Raw genomic sequence first — 24205 nt, 5'->3', positions numbered from 1 at the left:
GGTCCAACATATCCCCCACTCTAACATTACCACCAGACCAGGAGATCAACCCTGGTTCAATGAAGAGTGCAGGAGGGCATGCTGAGAACAACACTAGGTATACCTCAATATGAGGTGTCGCCCTGGTGATGCCACAATACAGGACTACTTGCATGTCAAACACCATAAGCAGCAAGTAACAGACAGAGCTAAGTGGTCCCACAACCAATGGATCAGATCTAAACTCTGTAATCCCGCCACATCTTGCCATGATTGGTGCTGGACAATGAAACAACTCACTGGAGGTGGTTCCACAAATATCCCCATTCTCAATGATAGAGGAGCCCAGCACACTTGTGCAAAGGATAAGGCCGAGGCATTTGCAACAATCTTTAGTCAGAAGTGCCAAGTAGATGATCCAGCACAGCCTCCTCCAGATGTCCCCAGCATCCCAGATGTCAGTATGTAGCCAAAACAATTCACTCCACGCGATATCAAGAAACAGCTGAAAACACTGGATACTGCAAAGGCTATGGGCTCAGACAAAATCCCACAATAGTCCTGAAGACCTGTGCTCCAGAACTTCCCGCGCATTAGCCAAACTGTTCCAGCACAGCTACAACTCCGGCATCTACTTGGCAATGTGGAAAATTGCCCAGGTATGTCCTGTACACAAGAAAGGAGACAAGTTCAACCCAGCCAATTACCACCCTATCCACCTCTCTCAATCATCAGCAAAGTAATTGAAGGGGTCATCAACAGTGCCATCATGCAATATCTACTCGGCAATAACCTGCTTATGGATGCCCAGTTTGGGTTCTGTCAAGGCCACTCAACTCCTGACCTCATTATCTCCTTGGTCCAATTATGGATCAAAGTGCTAAATACCAGAGGCAAGGTGAGAGTGATAGCCCTCAACATCAAGGCAGCACTTGACTGAGTGTGGCATCAAGGTGCTCTAGCTAAAATGGAGTCAATGGGAATTAGGTGGAAACCCCTCGATGGTTGGAATCATACCTGGCACAAAAGAGGATGGTTGTGTGGTTGGAGGTCAATCATCTCATCTGCAGGACATCACTGCAGGGGTTCCTCAGGAAAGTGTCCTAGGACCAACCATCTTCAGCTGCTTCATCAATGACCTTCCTTCCATTATAAGATCAGAAGTGGAAATGTTCACAGATAGTGAAGTAGTTCATACCCAAATGCAGCAGGACCTGGACAATATCCAGACTTTGGCTGATAAGTGCCAAGTAACATTGGAACCATGCAAGTGCCAGGCAATGATAATCTCCAACGAGATGTTCTAACCAGCGTCGCTTGATATTTGGAGGCATTACTATCACTGAGTCCCCTATCAACTTTCTGGGGGGCGTTACCACCAACAGGAAACTGCACTGGTCTAGCCATATAAACACCGTAGCTACCACAGCAGCACAAAGACTAGGAATCCTGTGGTGTGTAACTCACCTTCTGATTCCCCAAAGCCTGTCAACCATCTACACGGCTCAGGTCAGGAGTGTAATGGAATACTCGCCTCTCACCTGGATGAGTGCAGTCCCATCAACACTCAAGAAGCTTGACACCATCCAGCACAAGGCAACTTGCTTGATTATTACCTCTTCCACAAGCATCCAATCCCTCCCCTATCGACAAACAGATGCAGCAGTGTCTACTATCTACAAGATGCACTGCAACACACCAAAGTTCCTAAGGCAGCACACCTTCCAGACCCACGACCAGCAGATACCTGGGAACACCACAACCACTTGGAAATCCCCCTCCAAATCACTCATTATCCTGACTTGGAAACATATTGCTAATTCTTTATTGCTGGGTCAAAATCATGGAATTCCCTCCTTAACAGCATTGTGGGTGTACACCTCAGGGACCACAGCAGTTCAAGGCAGCAGCTCTTCACCACCTTCTCAAGGGCAACTAGGGACAGGCAACAAATGCTGGCTTAGCTGGCAATGCACACAGCCAATAAATGAATAAATAATCAAAGACTGGCCCAGGACAGAGGATTCTGGAAAGCTACTGTAAACAGCTTATGCCCCAGTATGGATGATGGCGTTTAAGACAGAAAGAATGAGGCTCACCGTTCCATAATTTGCAGCAGGTACGTACACAGTACATGAGGATAATATTAGAAGTTCCAAGGATTTCAGAGACTGGGTTTTTGAAATTCTACCAAACTATAAGAAGTCAAATGGTTTTCCTCAGTGTTGTACTCATGAACCTATGATCAGATAAACAGCAATCTTTCTTGAATTATTCAACAATTGGGAACATCATATTCTTGGCTGAAAATCCTTCTGTGAAATTTCCATTCACCACTGGTCACTCTTCTAGTGCCCATGGAACAATGAAGGCATACTGGTCAAGTTCTACTATCAAGATGTGACATCAGAACTGAAGTTCACATTCCAGCACAACACTGAGGGATATATGATTGCAAGAGCCTGTCCAGAATTAAATGTTAAATCTCCCTTTCAGAATTAAGCAACAGATCCAATTTGACCGCTTGCTACCTGTTTTGGTTTAACACTGACCTTACCTATAAGAGACTAGAGATGCAGGAAATCTCAAACACAAGAAATGCTGGAGGAACTCAATGCATTTACGGATGAAAATTGATAGCTGATGTTTTGGGTTTAGACCCTTTACAAAGACTGCCTCAGCAGTACACAATCTCTTGTCATAAAGACCTATCTGATTGCTTATAGGCTCTCACCTCTCCTATCTGGCTCAATCTGGCAGTCACTCTTCATGAGTCCAACCATCATTCATGGCCCCTTATCTCACCACTAGACCTCTCCTCTAAACTGGCCATGTTCCCTCTCCATCTTTGGCCCTGATGCAAAGTTTCAACCCCATATGTCAACAATTCCACTTCTGCCACAGCTGTTGCGTGTCCCACTGGGTTCCACTAGCAGATATGTTCCAGATTCCAGTCTCTTCCATCTCCATGTGACAAGAGTTAACTCTCCTTACCGTTTCTGATCTGGAATCTTTGCCATCATGAGGTAGCATGGAATAACTTATCTTTGTCTGGACAGATGGGGACTGCCCACCTGATTCTACTTCTTAGTTGTAGCCACAGAATCAGCTTCACTTTTATTCTGTGCTCATACCTGTGCCTCTGCTGTATATTAATCTATTGTTAACACCTTTTTTATCTACATGATACCTCTGGAGAGCCTAATAAAGTGAATCAATTTCCACATACACACAGATGACACAAGCTACATCCCACCATATTTTATCACCCTTCTTTCTAAAAAAAAAAAGGTTAATATCAACCACTGGATGAGGAAAACTGGCATGATCAGATTCATCTTCAGGTTCTGCAACTAATTTTCTGACCATTAGTTCATTCATGCCTGCTTGTAACTTTGCTGCCTTAACAAATGTCAAGCACTTACGTCTTGTAGTTCCACTTCCATAAAGTAGCTTCATTCCATATTAGTTGAGCTGTTCTTAAAATGCTCATCTGTGCTTCTGTTATGCAACAAATGCCATGACCAGTCAAACTACCCCTCACACCTAGAAATTAACCATGTTCAAATCTTCTTTGCTTGTTAATCATTATGCTTACTGAACTATAATGGTTCCTGTTAGGCAGACCTCAATTTCATAGAACATAGCACATTACAGGCCATTCAGTCCACAATGTTGTGCCGACCATGTAACCCACTCTATTTCATAACTGGTGTTTAAATATCCTTTCCAGTCTGCATTTTTATTTTGATTACATTTCTGTGAAATATCTTAACAAGATTTGTCTCAAAAGTATAATTAATAATATAACAACTCCACCATGTATGGAACCAAGTTTGGGTGTGAAGAGGGTTGGGCAGGGGACGAGCATCCCCATCCCATGAGCTACAAAAACACCAACAGAATCTCCAAGGACATCGTCCCTGGGAGGGAAAAGGATTTAAGATGGGGAATACTTGCTAGGCTTGAAAGACTGACCCAGTACAGAGGATTCTGGTGAGCTGCTATAAACAGCCTATACCCCAGTACGCTGAAAAGGAATATAATAATTTAGAACTGCTCCACAGAGCAACTTTGCATTAAATGACTTATCACCACAAAGACTGCTGTATTTCTTAAACGTTCAACACAATCTTCAAGGCAAATTGGGAGCAGCAATACACAAGTCTTGCCAACACTGCCCTCACACCAGCATAAATTAAAAAAATCAAAAGGAAACCGGAAATAATTGGAAAAAATAATTTCATTATAATGACAGTTTTATTTTAACAGAGAGAACTATAACTTGCCAAAAATGCCAAACCTCCAGGCATTTGTATGCAGAGACTGGAGAATGACAGATTAATAAACACAATAAAATATAGCATGTAGGAAATGCAAAGTAACCCTGGGATGGTAGGGGAAATTGGAATAAACGCAGGACAGAAAGGGAGTAAAAACAAACGACATAAATTGTAGATATGGCTCAAGTTATTAAATCTGAGGGACTTCCCTCCATATACTGTGGCACAAGAAATTTTATGGCATCCAGTATTCAGCCAAAGAACTAACAATTTTGGTAATCAAAGACTTTGACTGACATGATTCATTTTGTGCTTAACTGGTTTTTCTGGCAGCTTGCAAAGCAGACTCGCTTCATCTCCCCTGCATTCACTAACCAGAACTCCAACAGCTCCCTGAAGGAAGTACGATTAAAGTTGGTGCTTTCTGTTTCTAACAAGATGTAGGAAAGATGTCCACTAAGATATCTAGGATCAGGATTCACAACCTCAATAGAAGGTACCCTGCGATAGGAAATTTATTCAGAGAATTGTGAAACTCTGCTATGATTGGCTGCGAGAGGAGGGTTGGGCATGGGGCTAGCAATCCCATCCAGTAAAAACCTAGAGCTATGAAACACCAACAGAAGCTCCAAAGACCATCCCTAGGATAGGAAGGATAGACCAAGATGGGCTATGCCTGGGAGAACGTGAAAGACTGGCCCAGGACAGAGCATTCTGGTGAGCTACTGTTGGCAGCCTTTGCCACAGTAAGGTGCAGAGACTCACCTGCTATATTTAAAACAACAGATTTTAAGGTATTAGAAGAATCCTGAGACTGGGATTAGTTTGAGAAGACAGCCATGATTTTACTGAATAGCAGGGCAGGCACAAGGTTGACTGGCCTATTGCTGCTTCTACCTGATAGCTAGCTCCCAGAGGTTTCCTTTCTACAAGCATTGATCTGCTTTTAGCATGGAAGTCACAACCAAATATATCCGTTGGAAAGAGTACAAAGAGGATAAATCATCATTTAAAAATTCTGAAGGTTTAAAAGTGGAAATAAGATTATTTGTGTAAAATTGGTACTTGATTTTATTTTCCCACTAAACTATTTCAAAAACTGATGTTACTCAAAAACATAATGGACATGCATGGATTTTTCTTGGAGCTCTGGTATTAATCTCAAAACAGATTACTGTCCTTTAATCACGAAGAGATACTAATTACAATGTCACGTCATCTTTCACTGTACAAACTAATGTCATTTGGGAATCATTGGAAGTTGATCACCCACTAATTTGACAATCAGCAAAAATGTCTTTACTATTTGGTGCAGAAAGGGTTAGTGAAGCAAATTCAAAGGTTCTAAGTACATTTATTATCAACCCTGAATTAGTCTTCCCACAGCCATTAAACAAAGAAAACCATGGAACTTGTTTAACAAAAACATCAAACCACCAAGTCAACAAAACAGTCCAGGAATATTCAGTTTCAGCTCTGTTCAGTTCAATCCAGCACAGTGTTGTTCACTGACTGCAATTTTCATGTATAAAACCATCAGAACTAAATGATTACCACCCAGTGGCAATGATGCCAATCATGAAGTGTCTTGAACAGCTGATAATGGAACATATCACAAATTCCTGTCCTGTTACGTTAGACACTCACCAATATGCTCACCAACAAAACTGCTTATCTGTCATTCACCTGGCCTCTACACTTAGAAAACAAGGACATGTCAGAATGTTGTTTCTGGATTTCAGTTCGGCACTCAATACTATTGTCCCACAGACCTTAGTGAATAAACACCCACTCCTCAGTCTGAATACACCACTGTGCAACTGGGTATTGGACTTAACAGACCTCAGATAGTCAAGATGCACAACCGCTCCTCCCTCCCATTGTTCTCAACACAGACGCCCTCAAGAGCTGTGTATTGAGCCCCATTTCTGTACATTCTGCTCCCTCGTAACTGCATAACTAAACACTCAAGCAATCACATCAAATTCACTGATGACAACAGTGCTGGGGCTCATCACCAACAATGACCAGACAGCCTACAGAAAGGAGGTGGAAGGGCTTGAAGACTAGTGCCAGGCAAATAACATCTTCTTCAGTATCAACAATAGACAATAGATGCAGGAGTAGGCCATTCGGCCCTTCAAGCCAGCACCGCCACTCACTGTGATCATGGATGATCATCCACAATCAGTATCCAGTTCCTGCTTTATCCCCATAACCTTTGATTCCGCTATCTTTAAGAGCTCTATCCATCTCTTTCTTGAAAACATCCAGAGACTTGGCCTCCACAGCCTTCTGGGGCAGAGCATTCCACATATCTACCACTCTGGGTGAAAAACTTTTTCCTCAACTCCGTTCTAAGTGGCCTACCCCTTATTCTTAAACTGTGGCCTCTGGTTCTGGACTCACCCATCAGCGGGAACATGTCTCCTGCCTCCAGCATGTCCAATCCCTTAATAATCTTATATGTTTCAATCAGATCCCCTCTCATCCTTCTAAATTCCAATGTATACAAGCCCAGTCGCTCCAATCTTTCGACATATGACAGTCCCGCCATCCCGGGAATTAACCTGGTGAATCTACACTGCACTTCCTCAATAGCAAGAATGTTCTTCCTCAAATCTGGAGACCAAAACTGCACACAATACTCCAGGTGTGGTCTCACCAGGGCCCTGTGTAGCTACAGAAGGACCTCTTTGCTCCTATACTCAATTCCTCTTGTTATGAAGGCCAGCATGCCATTAGCTTTCTTCACTGCCTGCTGGGACAAGACAAAGGAAATGGTTATTTACTTCAGGAAAACAGGCAACACTCACACTCCACTTCTTCACAGCATTCAAACTCATAGGAGTGCACATCAACACCACTATTTTGAGGGTGAAGAGAGCTGGACTTTGCACATCCATACTCCTGTCTTTCTACAAATGCGCAATAGAGAGCATCGTAACAAGCCGCTTCACTTCCTGGTACAGGAACTGCACCACAGAGAAGAAATCTCTATGATGGTTAGTCAAATCTGCCCAACGCATCACTGGCACCAGCCTACCTGCCATCACGAGCATAAATACAGGAAGGTACCAGAAAATGACCTGTAACATTATTAAGGATCCCACACACCCTGCTCATTGATTGTTTGTCCCATTTCCATCAGGGAGGAAGCTACATAGCATCCACACCAGGACCACCAAACAATTACTTCCCCCAAACAGTAAAGCTAACCCACCCTTCTACACACCCAACCACCACTACTTTATCGTTTCCTGTTAGTCACCTTATGTACAGACACTCCTGTGTGTAGCATCACTGTGCACATACAATGTATATAAGCTATCTTATGTATTTATATTTACAGAATTTAAAAAATTATAACCATTGAGCTTTTTCGTGCTGCATCAGATCTGGAGTAACAATCTTGAATCTTCAAAATTGCATCATTAACTCTGATAGAAAATAGATACAAATTCAGTGACCAAATTTTAAATATACAAATATGAAATACATCACCAGAACAAGTTTTCTAATGTGTGGAAACAGTTAAACAAAGTTTGTCAAATATCAAATTTTGTGGACCAAAACTTGAGAGCATTATAAAGTTTTAATAATGGTGCCAAGTGGCCGCTTCTTCAAGCTCATCTGTGGAAACAGCTTAAATTCTTCTCTTTACTGTCTCTTTTTATCCTTTTCAAGATGGCTGGGGTTCTGCCGAAGCCCGATTTTCAACACCACTCAACTGTGTTTTTTCACGACAAATGAGTTCACTGATGGGCTGTTTACTGACATTCTCCAGGAGTGACGAGAAGACACACGCCTGCGGGGTGAGGATCCCTGAATGACCAAATCTAGGCTGGTGGCATCGACTGAGGCATCATGGAAGAAGGAACATCAGGATTTTGCAGCAGCGGATAATGTGGACAGAGATCTCTGTAGTTGAGCGATCACTGTCTATCTTGAATATGGGGAGTTTGCTGGTGATTCTCGAGTCTGAGATCTCAATAAAAAAGTGATGCGGTAAATTGTAACATCCTAACAGTGATTATTTGTTGATCTCCCCTTTCATCTCTGAGTGAGACAGCGCATGCATGTGGCATGTTGAACTGTCACGTATACAAGAGTTTTTTTTATTGATTACAGATCATGGTCTCTTTTTAGGGACTTTGCTGTTGCTTGGTGGGTGGTGGGTGCTAACACTTTCTGCTGAAATGGGCTGGGGGGCAGGTTAATGCTCAGCAGCTGCTTGTGCAGGAGAGGGTGGAGAGGTGGCTTTGGGATTCTAACATTTTTCTGTCATTCATTCTTGAGGTTCTCTTGTTCTTCAGGGATGTCTGTAAAGAGTAATTTCAGGTTGTATACTGTATACATTCTCTGATATTAAAATGGAACCATTTGATGAGTTGGTGCAAATTACTCCTCAAAGGTATTTCTCTGTTGTTGCCCTGCGGCACCCCAGAGCACTTCACAATCTAGGAAATGCTGTGAAATTGTCATTTTCTGTTGCTAATCAGCAACCAGCCAAATCAAATACAGAAACAGAGAAAATTATTTGATCTAGGAAGAAACGCTGGGCCGACTGAATAATGAGTGAATTCTTTCCCAAACTACTACTTATTCTCCCTAGTCCCATCAACCTGTGACTGAATCAGAATCCACCATACCCTTTCTATCCATTCTCTCTTAAATGTTGAAAACGCAGGTCCACCACTTCCACTGACAGAAAATGACCCAAAGTAATATCCAAGAATGCAAGTAAAAACATGGACTACATATCAAACACAAACAGCACCTTTAACAGATAACTGATTATAAAGCAGATCTGCCAGCTGAAGGTGAGTGAATGGAATGGAGTGAGCACACAGAATGAAAGCAGCAGTGCTGCAGACAGGTGAATTTAACATCAGACTATGTAAAAAATAACATGGGATCTTGTCACCGGTTATCAGGAAAACAAGAGTCCATTATTAAAGGTATGACAGGCTGTAAATAAGCATTCAAGTGTAATATAAGCAGAACTAACTAGATTTTATGAACTGAAATAGTATTTAACAAATTATAAACAAGAAAATCTGCAGATACTGGAAATTCTGAGCTACCCACAAAATGCATGAGGAACTCAGCAGGTCAGGCAGCATCTATGGAAATTAATAAACAGTCGACGTTTTGGGTCAGACCCTTCATTAGGATATTATTTGCAAAAACAGAGGATTGGTTAGCTAACAAATATTGGGGATAAATTGGTCATTTATAAATTTGTAACCTGTGCCTCAGAAGGTCCTCAGTTATTTAGTTTATGCTAATAATTTAGATTACCTAGCCAGTAATAATCGGAGGATTAGAGGTGGAGAGGGTCAGTATTTTTAAATTCCTGCATGTCACTATCTCAGAGGAGTTGTCCTGGATTTATCACATAAATATTATTGCAGAGGAATATGACAACGCCCCTACTTCCTCTTAAGTTTATGGAGGTTTGGGATGTCATTGAAGACCCTGGTAAACTTCTATAAATGTGTGGTGGGAAATGTGCTTACTGGCTGCATTACAGCCTAATACAGGAACACCAATGAGTGGAAAATCCTACAAAAGGTAGTGGATGTGGCCAAATATATCACAGGTAAAACCATCTCAAACACTGCATACATCAGCATCAAAGATCCTCACCACTCAGGCCTTGCTCTTTTCTCACTGCTGCGATCAGGTAGAAGATACAGGTGCCTCAGAACTCAGGCTGCCAGGTTCAAGAATAGTTATCACACCTCAACCATCAGGCTCTTGAACAAAAGGGGATAGCTTTAAGGACTTATCTTGTTATTTCATGCTTGTTATTTATTGCTATTTATATCTGCATTTGCAGAGTTTGTTTACAGTTAACAGTTCCTGGTGTTTACAGTTACTGTTCTATACATTTCCACAGAAAACGAATCTCAGGGTTGTATGTAGTGGCATGTACCCTGATAATAAATTTTACTTTGAACTTTGAAGAAACCCAGTGCAGTGGATCAGCTTGCTGATTCCAGCATTCAGAAATACAGCAGCTGCACGTCAAATAATGTAGGACAGAAAATGACATCTGGGAAACAGAGCACAAAAGACTCAGTCTGAAGGAGTGAATGAGGAGTTCCCAGTTAACAGGATGCTAATGTTAAGAGGAAAGTAGACAAATAATTGAAAAAGAATATTAATTCTGTTCAGAGTTGAACAGGATGCCACACTGATAGTAATCTGATCAAGCCCAAGGTACAGAAGTTGAATGGGGTTACCGACAAGGGTATGGAATCTGTGGTTGGATTAAACAATAATGGTTTTGTCTTCCTAGCATTTACCTTACAAATTACAGTTCATCCAACATAAGATGCAAAGACTGATAGGACAAGGGCAATGGAGAAGTCCACAAACATGAAGCTGAGCATCAGAATGCACAATAAGGTGAATCAAAATATTGCTTACCAGAACAAGCACATGAATGGAAGAGAATGCACTGGGCCCAAGAGACACAAGAGGAAGAGGGTGCAAGCACAAACAGCAAAACTATTAGCACAGCTTTAGATATCATATAGGTAACAGTACACTAAAATAAACATAAATTAACACAGATTAGCAGATCAATTGGTCCCTCCAGTTTGCTGTTTAATACAACTGATCTGAATGTAACCCCTAACCCTGCACATGCCCACATAACCATTCACCTTCCATCTTCCTAAGAATCTATCTACAACTGCTTTAGAAATATTCTATGTTTCCACTGCCCTCTGAGGAAGAATGTCATGAACTCATCACCTTATGTCTGAAGTTGGTAATCTCATCTGTTTTGAACAGTGGCCTCCAGTTCCAAGTTCTTTCACAAGAAAAAAATATTCCCTCCACATATATCCTGTCAAAGTTCCTCAGGATTTAATGCTTCATTCAAGTCTAGATGAAAGAGCTGCAGAACTGCCTTAGTGCACATGCTCAGAAGCCAGCAAGTAATTAGGAAAGCTAGAGTCTAATCAAGCTAATCACGATTTGCTTTTCTAAAATCCAACAAGTTTAGTCTCTCCAATCTTTCCTCACAAGTCAGTTCATGGTCTGGAAGAGGGCACTGAGTGTGGTATATCTAAGTTTACTGATGATACTAAATCGCATGGAAAAGCAAATTGTGCAGAAGAGACAGAGAATCTGCAGAGAGATATAGATAGGCTAAGTGAGTGGGCAAGGGTCTGGTAGATGGAGTACAGAGTTGGTAAATCAGATCATCCACTTTGGAAGGAAAATGAAAGACGTTTTTTTTAAAATGGTAAAATATTGCAGCATGCTGTTGTGCATAGGGATTTTTGAGTGCTTGTATATGAATTATAAAAACTTGGTTTGCAGGTGCAGCAGGCTATCAAGGCAGCAAATGGAATGTTGGCCTTCATTGCAAAAGGGATTGAACTTAAGAGCAGGAAGGTTATGCTGCAACTGTACAGAGTACTGGTGAGGCTGCTTCTGAAGTACTGCATGCAGTTCCGGTCTCCTTATTTGAAGGAGGATATACTGACTTTGGAGGTGGTACAGAGGAGGTTCACCAGGTTGATTCTAGAGATGGGGGGGTTAGACTATGAGAATGATTTGAGATGCCTGAGACTATTTACTGGAATTCAGAAGAATGAGAGATCTTATAGAAACATAAAATTATGAAAAGGATAGATAAGATAGAGGCAGGAAAGTTGTTTCCACTGGTAGGTGAGACTAGAACTAGGGGACATAGCCTCAAGATTCGAGGGAGTAGATTTAGGACGGACATGAGGAACTACTTTTCCCAGAGAGTGGTGAATCTGTGGAATTCTCTGCCCAATGAAGCAGTGAGGCTACCTCAGTAAATATATTTAAGACAAGGTTGGATAGATTTTTGCATAGTAGGGGAATTAAGGGTTATGAGGAAAAGGCAGATAGGTGGAAATGAGTCCATGACCAAAATAGTGATGATCCCATTGAATGGCGAAGCAGGCTTGATCGGCCAAATGATAACCTCTGAGAAGGCACAGGCAGTGGCAAATTCAATGATGAGATGGCATGGGGAGAATTGAGGTTGCCTGGTGATTAAATTTATTGTGGCCAGGTAAACAGGTATTTAATATCGTTGAACTGTATTATATCCCCTTAGTATTGAATCAGGCTATGTTACACATTCAATAATAAAGCTCAAATCCAACCCATTGAGTTAAATGCATGTTATTTACAGTTCTAAGCTGGCAGGCAAGACTTGAACAAACTTAATATGTAATTCTGTTACACAACTTTGAAATATGTTAAAAAGCAAATTAACAAAAAGAAAGCATTGAACTTGACAATTTTCATCCTCCAATTTGAAACTTCAATGTCTTGGCCTCAGATTCTTCTTTCAAAAAGGCCTTGTCTCAACTCCAAACACGAGTTAATTATTACTTTCTGAAAGAGAAATAATTTTGCCAACCAGAACTACATGGTTTCTGACCAATTATACAGCAATTATAAATGTATTTCATTTTTAGTTGACAGTAACTGACTCACATTAATAACATTAGAATTTATGACCCTCAGCTTGCTGTTCCACTGAACCCATTGTTTGTTCTTGTGTTTGGTGTTGGTTTTTAATGGCAAAACTTTCATGTAACATAAAGCCAAGATTACTAGAGCTAAAATTCTGGGATCAGAAAAAAAAATTGTACCATCTCAGAATCCAAGGAACAGACGATGGGCCAAATGGCCTAATTCTACTCCTATATCTTTGGTCTTATCACCTGTCCCGTAGCTGGTTCCATTTATTACCTTCCACCCATCTCCACCTTCCCCTTCCTTCTACTACCCACAATTTCCCATTTCCACCCACATCAAAACTGCCCCATACCTGCTCACTGAATCTGCTGAATGCCCTCCCTGGCTCACATCTTGAAACGAGTGACCCTCCCTCTAGAGTGCTGCTGCAGCTTCTAACCCTGAAATATCCCCTTGCCACCACCAATGTTCCAGCATTGTTTTACTTCCAGATGCCAATATCTGCAATTTTATGTCCTCTCATTAGACTGGATCCATCTCAAAGGTTAGACTCAATAAAATTCAAACAAGCCACTGTGATATATAATGTTTCTGACTACTGCTGGAATGCAAGCATTATAAACTCAAGGATTTGTTCCAAGATTTAATTTCAAATATGAAAATAAGAGGCACCATAGTAGTGTGGTTAACAAGAATATTTTAGCTTGAGCCATCCGAGTTCGGAGTTCAATTCCAGCATCCTGTTTAAGCAAGCTTGCAAATGTCTTTGTGTTAGCATGGATTTCCTCCAGGTGCTCTGGTTTCCTCCCACAGTCCAAAGACGTACCTGCTAGTAGGTCAATTGATCATTATAAATTGGCCCATAATTAGACTAAGGTTAAAGACCATAAGATACAGGAGCGGAATTAGGCCAAAGCCTGCCTTGCCATTTTATCATGGCTGATCCATTTTCCCACTTAGCCACAATCTCCGCCTTCTTCTTATATGTCTTCATGCCCTAATCATGAATCTACCTACCTCTGCCTTAAATATACCAAATGACTTGGCCCCCATAGCAGTCGGTGGCAACGAATTCCACAGATTCACCAATCTCTGGCTAAAAAAATTCCTCATCCCCATTCTAAATGGATGTCCCCTTATTTTGAGGCTGTGTCCCCACTCTTAGACTCCTCCACCACAGGAAACATCCTCTCCACATCCACTACCAAAGTGTGTCAACATTCGTAAGTTTCAATGAGATCCCCCGCTCATTCTTCTTAATTCCAGTGAGCACAGGCCCACAGCGATCAAATGATAAGCCTTTTAATCATGGAATCATTTTCATGAACCTCCTCTGAACCCTCTCCAATATCAGCACATCCTTTCTTAGATAGGAGTCCAAAACTGCTCACAATATTCGAAGTAAAGCCTCACCAGTGCCTTATAAAGACTGAACTAATATTACATCCTCGCTTCTATATCCTAGTCCTCTCAAAATGAATGCTAATATAGCATGCTTTCCTCACCACCAAATCAACCTGCAAAATAACCTTTAAGCCTTTCAAGTCCCTCTGCACCTCAGATTTTAAAATTCTATCCATTTAGAAAACTGTTTATGCTTTTATTTCCCAAAGTGCATGACCATACACTTCCTGACACTGTATTCCATCTGCCCTTCTTTGCCAATTCTCCTAATCCAAGTCATTCTCTGCATCCTCAACACTACCTGCCTCTCCACCTGTCTTCATATCATCCACAAACCTGACCACAAAGCCATCAATTCTGTTATCCAAATCATTGGCATATAATGGAAACAAAGTGGTCCCAACACAGACCGCTGTGGAATACTAGTCACTAGCCACAAACCAGAAAAGGCTCCCTTTATTTCCACTCTTTGCCTCCTGCCAATCACCCAATGCTTTTTCCATGCTAGTAACTTTAATGTTAAATCATGGGCTCTTAACTTGTTGAGCAGTCTTGTGTAGCATCTTAAAAAGTCATAGAGAAGTACAGCACAGAAACAGGTCTTTCCACCCCTGTAGTCCATGTCAAATCCATTTAAACTGCCTACTCCCATTGACCATAGTCCTCCATATTCCCACTATTCATGAACCCATCCAAGCTCCTCTTTAAATCCCTAACACACAATGTTAATTTAGTTTCAAGGACCCAAGCACAAAGATCTAGGATATCTTCAAAAGTGATGTATTCCATATGTAACATTAAACTCAGGACCTGGCTGCCATATGTACACAATTAAGAACAAGACAGGTATCACTTATTTCCTGACCAATATCCCACACTCAACCTATGGTAACAGTTAATAGGTTGCTATCTCCTGATATTTGAATACTCACTGCACAGTACCTGCTGTTTTCACTGGACCACTTTTCCAATGTACAATAAGCTGCAGAGTGCTTTAAGATGGCCTAGAAGGGGTGTAAATGATACTGTATAAATAGAAGTCTTTCAATGCTCTGTATCTTTTAATTCTAAACTTGGCAAATTACTCTTTGAAATAAGAAAATTATTGTAATTTTTTTGTCAAAATTTAGTAAGGAACAAAATGCCTGAATAATTGCAATTTCTTTTGTTGCTTGAACTGACATTTCTGTGTTCATGAATTCATGTTGTCATCTTATAAAAACAAAGGCCTTTTACAATGCAACAGTGAGGGTATTTGCCAATGTTTACTCAACATCTGTATGGAGTTCCCACCTCCAAAAATCTGCATTACTTAAAATGTTAACACTATACTTTCCAATTAACTGTTTATATTTTAACATATCCAATTTAATTCATTTTCAAAGGTGAGAGCTGCACTGTCGGAAATAAAGTGTCATTAAGGACCCCCATCACCCAGGACATGCCCTCTTCTCATTGCTACCACCAAGGTGGTGGACCAGCAACCTGAGACACACTCAACATTTCAGGAACAGCTTCTTCCTGTCCACCAGATTTCTGAATGAGTAATGAACCCATGAACACTTCCTCAGTATTTTCCCCCTCTTTTTGCACTAATATAAACTTATAGTATAGTTTTTTGTACTATGTATTGCTGCTGCAAAACAACAAATTTCATGACATATGCTGGTGATATTAAACCTGATTCTGAGATGTGTCTTTTTTGGGATGGCATGCAAACAATCCTGTGGACTCGTGAGACAAAAATGGCAGGCATGGACTATTCAGCCCTTCAAGCCTGCTTGGACATTGAAACAATATCAATTAGGACTGGTCTTCTACTTCAACATTTTCTTGCCTTAATCATGTAGCCTCCATTTCCTCAAATGTCCAGCAATTAATCTCCATTCAGTGCAGTCAACAGTAGCCTAAAGGGCACTTAGTCACATTGGAATGATTCACCACCTTCTCATTTCAGTCATGAATGATCAAATAATTTTGAAATGACCTCTAGCTGTCAACTTTTCAAGGAAAATATCCCCACAGCAACCTGATCAAGTTATGGTTTGTTAATAGATCACTTCTAAACTCTAAAGACTAAAGGCATAGCTTACTCAACGTGACATAAAATAGACTCAATACCAGAAACCAGTTCAGTAAGCCTTTATTGTACTTCAAGTGCTTCCTTTCTTGGAATGGGATACCCAACATGTACACAATACACCAGGTGAGGTTTCACAAAAGCCAATAACTACAGTGGGTAATCCTTACTCATGGTAAAACTTCCTTACAATGAAAGCTTTCGGCATTTCCTTCAGCACCTGCTGTTGTTTGAACTGGCTATGTACAAGAAAAACAAGTTTATTCATTATATTCATTATTGATACAACTGTTAACTACTGCACTACTCTCTATTAGTCTCCTTACAGGTAGGCACCCAAAAGAACCCATTAAAAAAGATTGTCAAATAGAGAATGAGCAGAGAAAAAAAAACAAATTGTGCAAACAATAAAAGCAAGCGAATAGCATTCAGAACTGAAGTTTTACGAAAGTGGGTCCATATACATGAAGCTTGGCATCACTGCAGCTGGAGCAGGCCACAGCCTCAGTTCAGCACAAAGCAGAACTTAAATCAATCAAACCTCAGGTCCAACCAAACATTTTTACAGTGTGAACTGAAGTTTCAAAGGGGCACGATGGTTGTGGCATGGAGTGTACTGGCAGAATTGAGACAGGGAACAACCCAATACTTGGCCATTGCTGGAGTGGACCTGGAGGCAATTTGAAGCAGCAGGATCCAGGCCCAAGAGCAATGAATGGGCCACTGTATGGCTGATTTAAGGTGGAGGTGGCCAGACCTGAGAGCATATTGAATTGGCGGGGTCAGGTCCCAAAGCAAGGAATGACACGAGGTTTGGCTGAGTAAGTGCTGGGCCATATTGAAAAGGTCAGGGTGTCAGGGCGATTTACTGATCTCTTGAGCTGAACTGAGGCTGTGGCCTACAACTAACAGGATCAGCCATGACTGGCTTCATAACTGTGAACTCACTTTGGTGAACTTCAGTCTAAATGACATTTGTTTACTTTCACTGTCTGTGAGTTGCAAACCAGAGCAGCCAGAAAAAACCCACACATTCCACAGACTCCTTACAAATTATGTCCGAATTGATCTCTGATGCTCCGAGCTGCAATAGCACTGGAGTAACCGCAATGCTACAGTGGCCCAGTATAATTCACAACCTCTCAAAATTGTCCCTCCATTCATTATGACGTCTCGTTCAACTCATCATCTTGATCTTTCAAAAACCTCTCTACATCTTTAAGTACCTCTGATGATCGAGACTCCACAATGCCAAAAGGTAGAGAACATCAAAATTCACTACTGTGGGAAGAACTACACTGAATATCCACTTAACTGTCTTGTCATAAGCACTTGATCCTACAATTCCCTAACTGGAGTCAGATGTGCCACCATGTAACTAAGCCAGCAGAACACATCATGTTTTCCACTCTCCACCCATATTCATTCCCAAACTACCCTGAACAGAACAGTCTCCTAAACCATTTCAGATGGTATTCAGAATTCAATCAACTTACTGCAGGAATTGGAGATAGATTCAGATTAAAAAAAGATAAAGATAAACAATTACTGGAGGTTCGACAACCGTTCAGTAATTATGGTCATTACCAATGATAGCTAAGTTTTAAAATTTCCATATTACCAAATGTAAATTCCACAGCTGCCATAGAACTTGGTTGTATGGATTACATCAGTTAATTGATCCAATGTTACGCAAATGTTTATAACTTGAATGGGGCACCATGGCAGCATAGCAGTCAGCGCTACGTTATTACAGCTTGTGGCGTTTTGAGGTTAGAGTCCAATTCTAATGTCCTTTACAAGAAAGTTTGTACATTGTCTCTGTTTGCTCCTCTCCCCCGTGTGCATGGTTCCTATGGGCGCTCAGGCTTCCTCCCACTGTTCGAAGACTTGCCGATAAGTTAACTGGTCATTGTAAATTGTCTCCTGATTAGGCAAGGATTAAATAAGTGTCCAGAGGGGCAGATAGTCAGACAGCGTATACATATCTTGCAAACCCTTCAGTAGTTGCACGGACACCTGAAGAGTAGACTATCTGTTGGATGGAAGTGACCAACAACTCTGATAGAGGCAGATGCCAAGTTTTTAAGTTCACCAGTGGGAGGTGGTGCTTCAGCACTGCTGGCTCACCACCTCAAAGGAGTCTTGATCATAAGCGGGCCGAAACTCCTGAAGACAGGTGGCAGATCAACTGATGATCCCACTGGTGATAGCACAGGACAGTTAACATCTTAGTCCACGTGTATTCTGTAACTCAGTGGGTTGCTGGCTGGTGTGGTTCATTAGGCTGCAAGGGCCTGTTCCACACTATCTAAGTAAAATAAATAAATGAATACCCCTACCAAAAAAAAAAACACCCGTCCAATTCTGAAAAGGCTCAAATGCACACAGAAGTCAATTTTACTACATTTTGGACATAAAACTTCCAGTCATATTTGAATAGGTTGCTCCAGTTCAGTTTTCATTGTTTAATGGAATGGCATTTGGGCAAGAGAATGTATTGAAGAGTGGATTTGTACATAAGAATGAAGAAAGTTATATTTTGGATCAACCAATCTCCACATTGGATAGAGCTATTGAGGCATGGTAATATCAGAGGTCAATAAAAGGGAAGATCACGTGCATACAACTCAATTGTTTGGTTATGGACATAATGGTCACTGACAAAATTCTCTGCCACAGGAAACAGTTGAAGCCAGTTCATTGGCTATATTTAAGAGGGAGTTAGGTATGGCCCTTGTGGCTAAAGGGATCAGGGGGTACAGAGAGAAGGCAGGTACAGGGTTCTGAGTTGGATGATCAGACATGATCATACTGAATGGTGGTGCTGGCTCGAAGGGCTGAATGGCCTAATCCTGCACCTATTTTTTATGTTTCTATGTAACAGCAGCATACAGTATGTGGATGGGCGGGGGGGGGGGGGAAGAGAGAGAGGAGAGAAGAGAGAAAGAAGTATTCTGCAATCCCATCACGAGTTGTATAACAAGCAATAGTGATAGGATTCCAAGATCACAGATCTAAAGTGCTGTGGAAAGGTAAGGAAGAGGAGAATGGATACAAGCCACACAAGAAGCTAGTGACAACGAATCAATACAAATTCAGTCTGTCCATGCAGCATTGGGAAACCAGTCCCATGGATCAGATGGCATAAAATCTGCATTGTCATACTACAGCACCCATTGGAAATCTCAAAGGATTATAAAACTGGTTTAATTATATTTGCAAATGGGGTTGGCTAGTCACCAACTCAATAAATGTACTTAAGTTTTGCCATTACCACCAATGAAAATTATTTATTTCATTTAGTTATTTTTGTTTTGTTATTTCATAACAATGCAGAATAGGTCCTTCAGGTTGCGCTGCCTAGCAACCCCTGACTTAATACTAGTCAAAGCACAAGACAATTAACATACCAACTGGTACATGCAGTTAAATGTAGAAGACGTAGACTTGCTGGGCATAGTCTGTTGAATTCAACTTTCCCAAGATACAAGAAAATGGCAAAATAAGTGAATAAGTATTTTGTATGTCTTCACTGTAAAAGACACTAGCAGTATGGTGGAAGTTTGAGAGTGACAAGGGGCAGAAGTGAGTGCAGTTGCTATTAATAGGGAGAAATTGCTTTGGAAACTGAAAGGCCTGAAGGTAGATAAGTCACCTGGACCCAATGGACTACACCCCACGGTTCTGAAAGAGGTAGCTGAAGAGACTATGGAGACATTAGCAATGACCTTTCATGAATCAATAGATTCTGGCATGGAAAATTGCAAATGTCACTCCACTCTTCAAGAGTGGGTGGTGAATCTGTGGAATTTGTTGCCACAGTTGGATGTGGAGGCCAGGTCACTGGATGCATTTAAGGAAGAGGTTGAAAGGTTCTTGATTAGTCAGGGCATGAATGATTAGAGAGAAAGGTAGGAGAATGGGGCTGAGAAGGAAATGGCATGAAATAGCAGAATAGACCTATTGGACCAAAAAGCCCAACTCTGGTCCTATATTTTATGGTCTTATACTGCAGACTTTATCCAAGAGAAATTCAATTCTGGATTCTGTCCCAAGTTAGAACTGCCACAGGATTCCTGATTCTACTGTTTTAAATGAACATTATAGTATTGTATAAAATAAAGCACAGGAAAAGCTTTTTAATTATTTTGGTTTTACTTGAAAGGTTTTATCTTAACAACTTTTTTTTAAGATGTTCAAAAACACTTAAAATTTCTTGGAGCTTTTACAGCTATTGTGCAACAAGCAATGTTTCCTCAGTGTGCCACTGGAATCTAAATTTGCAGGAATGGGACATATTTTAGGCCAGTAAGATAGGCCCTCTATGCTGGGACATGGGCTGATTGCAGGCACCAAATATGCACAACGGAAATAACTGGACCATTCATTTCACCACTAAGAATTGGGTCAATTAATGCTCGTTTAAAATTTTAAGTTGAAAACTTCACCCAATTCCTTATCGAATATTTTCACAATTCCATATAGAACTCGAGTATTCAAATAGTTATGCAAATTTATTTGATACTCAAATGCTCTATGCATATTGAGCAATATGACCTCTTCACCTAGAAAACATTATCAGGCTGGTGTAGGGCCATCAGCACCACACTTCGAGACGAATAGTCCCAGGTTTAAATCCGGCCAGCTCCTTGCACACTTTCCATCCCTGCTGGGTTGAGCGTCGAGCTAGCAACTCAGCCTTGTAAAAACCAGATAAGTGCCAAGGAAATGGCAAAAAACAACCACCTGAAGCACAAAGCCCGAGAAAGGAACAACCCAGAAATCGTAACTTCTATCCTTCAAAGTCATTTTCAATAAAAACCCTCCCGAACCCTTTAAAATGAAATGTTAATTTGTTAATTAGAAGGGGGAAGAAAAGAAAATCGGCCACAATGCTGACCATTATTCAATATTACAGCTGATCTGCCTCAGGCTACAACTCTTTTGTGCTGTTTCCCAATCTTACAAAAAATTATCTCCGAAGTTACCTAAAATAATCAACTTCTAGAGTAGAAAACACTAGATATCTGTTACCACCTGCAAGAAATTCCTACACAGCTCACTTCAAATGCTCATTCCTTTATTTAGAAACTGGGTCCCCTAACTCTTTATTCTCCTGCCAGGGGAAACATCTCAACACCTTACCTGTCATGACCTCTTAGGATCTGAAGTTTCATTTTTCTAAACTACAAATGTAGAGCCACTGAGCAGTGATAGTCACTCTCTCATTCCAGAAATTAATCTTTTGGAAGGTCTCATATGCCAGTGGATCTTTTCATAAATAAAGGCTGAAACTGTGCACAGCACTCTTGGTACTGATCTCAACCTATAGAACTATAACAGTACTTCCTGCCAGTAATTAAGGCTAATTGATGCATTTGGGAGAATCAAATGAGCCAATGGCATATTCCACGAATGGTGGGACCCTTGAGTATTGAGAAACAGAGAGACCTTAGTATACAAGCCCAAAGATTCTTGAAGCCATCTGCACAGATAGGCATATAGAATGGTGTTAGAAAGTTTGCAATGTCTTTAGAAAGTTTTCTATTTTTGCATAAATATGACCTAAAATGTGATCAGATCTTCCCACAAGTCCTAAAACTAGATAGAACCCAATTAAATAAATACAACAACATTATACTTGTTCATTTATTGAGAAAAATGATCCATTACATGTATTTGCTGGAAAAAGTATGCAAACTTCTACGATTGTCAATTCATTTAACGGGGAAATCAGAGTCAGGTGAGAGAGTGGGAGGCCCTGCCCTACTTAAAGAACATAAACCTGGATCTTCACTATCAAAGTCCGAACTTCACCTTTCAGGTTTTTGGAAGTGTGCCATGTCTCGATCAAAGAAGATTTCTGAGGTTTCAGGACCAGGATGGCTTGCCATCATCGATGAAATTATGAATTCTGAAATGGACCAGCAAATTCTACAGGAAAATGTTAGGGTATCGATCAGTGAACTGAAGAACATGAGAAAGTAGGGCATGTGGTAAGATAATGACCCTAAACACACAAGTCATTCTATCAAAGAATGCTTAAAGCATAGGACATTTCACATTTTGGAATGACCGAGTCTCAAGTCCTGGCCATAATTCTACAGAAATGCCGTGAAAGGACCTGAAGCAAGCAGTTCATGCAAGGAAGCCCACCAACATCCCCGAGTTGAAGCAGTCTTATAAGGAGGAATGGCCTAAAATTCCTGCAGGGCAATGTACGGGGGGAGGAGTCACACCAATTACTGAAAGCAAAGGTTCACATCAAAGTTGCTGGTGAATGCCGCAAGCCAGGCAGCATCTCTAGGAAGGGTACAGTCGACGTTTCGGACCAAGACCCTTCGTCAGGACTAACTGAAGGAACAGCTAGTAAGAGATTTGAAAGTGGGAGGAGGAGGGGGTCCTCCCAAGTATGTTTTTTGTGCTATTTATTTAATTGGGTTCTCTATCTAGTTTTAGGACTTGCGTGAAGATCTGATCACATTTTAGGTCATATTTATGCAGAAATACAGTAAATTCTGAAGGGTTCACAAGCTTTCCAGCACTACTGTAGGAAGCTGGTCCTCATTAGGGCAGGGCATTGAATACAAAAGCAGGCAGCTCATTGGTCAGACCTCAGAATCAGGTATTTATCACTATCATATTGTATATCATTAAATTTGCTGTTTTATGGCAGTACAATACAAAATGTCACAAAAAATAAAGTAATATTCATGGATTGTTCAGAAATTGGATGGTGGAGGGGGAAGAAGCTAGTCCTAAAACATTTGAGAGTGGGTCTTCAGGATGAAGAACAGCTGATTTATGCATGCAGTTCTGGTCACAACACTACAGGAAATGTGATAGCCCAGAAAATGTTCTGAAGAGTTTCACTATGATGATGCCTGGAACAGAGCATTACAGTTATGAGGAGAGACTGAGTCTATTTACCCTGGAACAGAGAAAAGCTGGAATTGAAGTGCATAAAACAAAATGACATAGATTTAAGGCAAGGAGAAAGATTCAAAAGGGGATCTAAAGAAGCCCTTCACCTAGACAGTGGCGATCAGCTAGAATATATTGCCTGAAGGAGTGGTGGAAACAAAGTTGTTGAACATTTCAAGTGTTTAAATGAGCATCTCAATTGCCTAGACATAGAAGGGTCAAGTGCTAAAAGATGTAGTTCATACTATCAGTCCTCATAAGGTGACATGGATGTTGTGGCCCACCAAATAGCTTGTTTTCCATGCAGTTTGACTCTAGGACTACAATATCATTTGCTTTTCAACTACTTGCTGCAACTGCCTTCTAACTCTGATTTGTACAAGAACATCCTGATTTCTCCAACATATTTGCAATTTCTCATTTAGAGAATGCTCTGCCCTTTGGAGTGCATGACCTGATTTTCCCACATTAAACTCCATTTGTCTTACCTCAAGCTATTTCCTGTTGTTTAGTCCAAATATTCTTGACATCACTTCCTCCAACCATTTTACCGTCATCAGAAAGCCCATTTGCCCTGCACTGTCCTCCAGTTTGAGGGGATTTGGTATGTCAGCAACAACACTTGCAAATTTCTACAGAGGTTCTGTGGAGAGTGTTGTAACTGGTTACATAACTGTCTGGAATGGACAGCCACTGTACAGGATCTGAAAAAAGCTGCAGATAGTTGTGAATTCAGCCAGCTCCATCATGAGCACTAGCCTCCTCACTAAAGGACATACCCTTTTCTCATTACTACAATTAAGGTGGTGGTACAGGCGTCTTCACTAATTGATACAATTCCATGATATATGCTGGTGATAATAAACCTAATTCTGATCATTAAAAGGACTAAATTTAGGGCCAAGACCTAACCCTTCTCACACTTCCCAAGTTTCATCTTTCCAGCCCGAAAAATGTCCCTTTTTATCATGAAACAAAGCTGGCACTTTATCCTTAAAATGCTTGGATTACTTTTAATTCAGTACAATGTAGTGCCTTTCAATAAGCT

At 40.9% G+C, this 24205-nt stretch overlaps 1 protein-coding gene across 3 annotated transcripts in view; it reads right to left on the bottom strand.

Moving 5' to 3' along the window:
- Positions 1-24205, bottom strand: part of LOC140188764 (guanine nucleotide-binding protein G(I)/G(S)/G(T) subunit beta-1) — a 108196-nt gene that overhangs the window by 64049 nt on the left and 19942 nt on the right. Inside the window, exon 2 of one of the 3 annotated variants that reach the window (XM_072245386.1) lies at positions 15093-15154. The exons of the other annotated variants lie outside the window; for them this stretch is intronic. The gene's annotated coding sequence lies outside the window, so the exon portion shown is untranslated. The remainder of the gene's footprint in view (positions 1-15092; positions 15155-24205) is intronic. 3 annotated transcript variants of the gene reach the window in all.

The sequence above is a fragment of the Mobula birostris genome, chromosome 27 (genome assembly GCF_030028105.1).
Source record: "Mobula birostris isolate sMobBir1 chromosome 27, sMobBir1.hap1, whole genome shotgun sequence".
Classification (NCBI taxonomy): domain Eukaryota; kingdom Metazoa; phylum Chordata; class Chondrichthyes; order Myliobatiformes; family Myliobatidae; genus Mobula; species Mobula birostris.
Note: the sequence above shows the minus strand (reverse complement) of the source record. Positions and strands in the feature narration are given on the sequence as shown.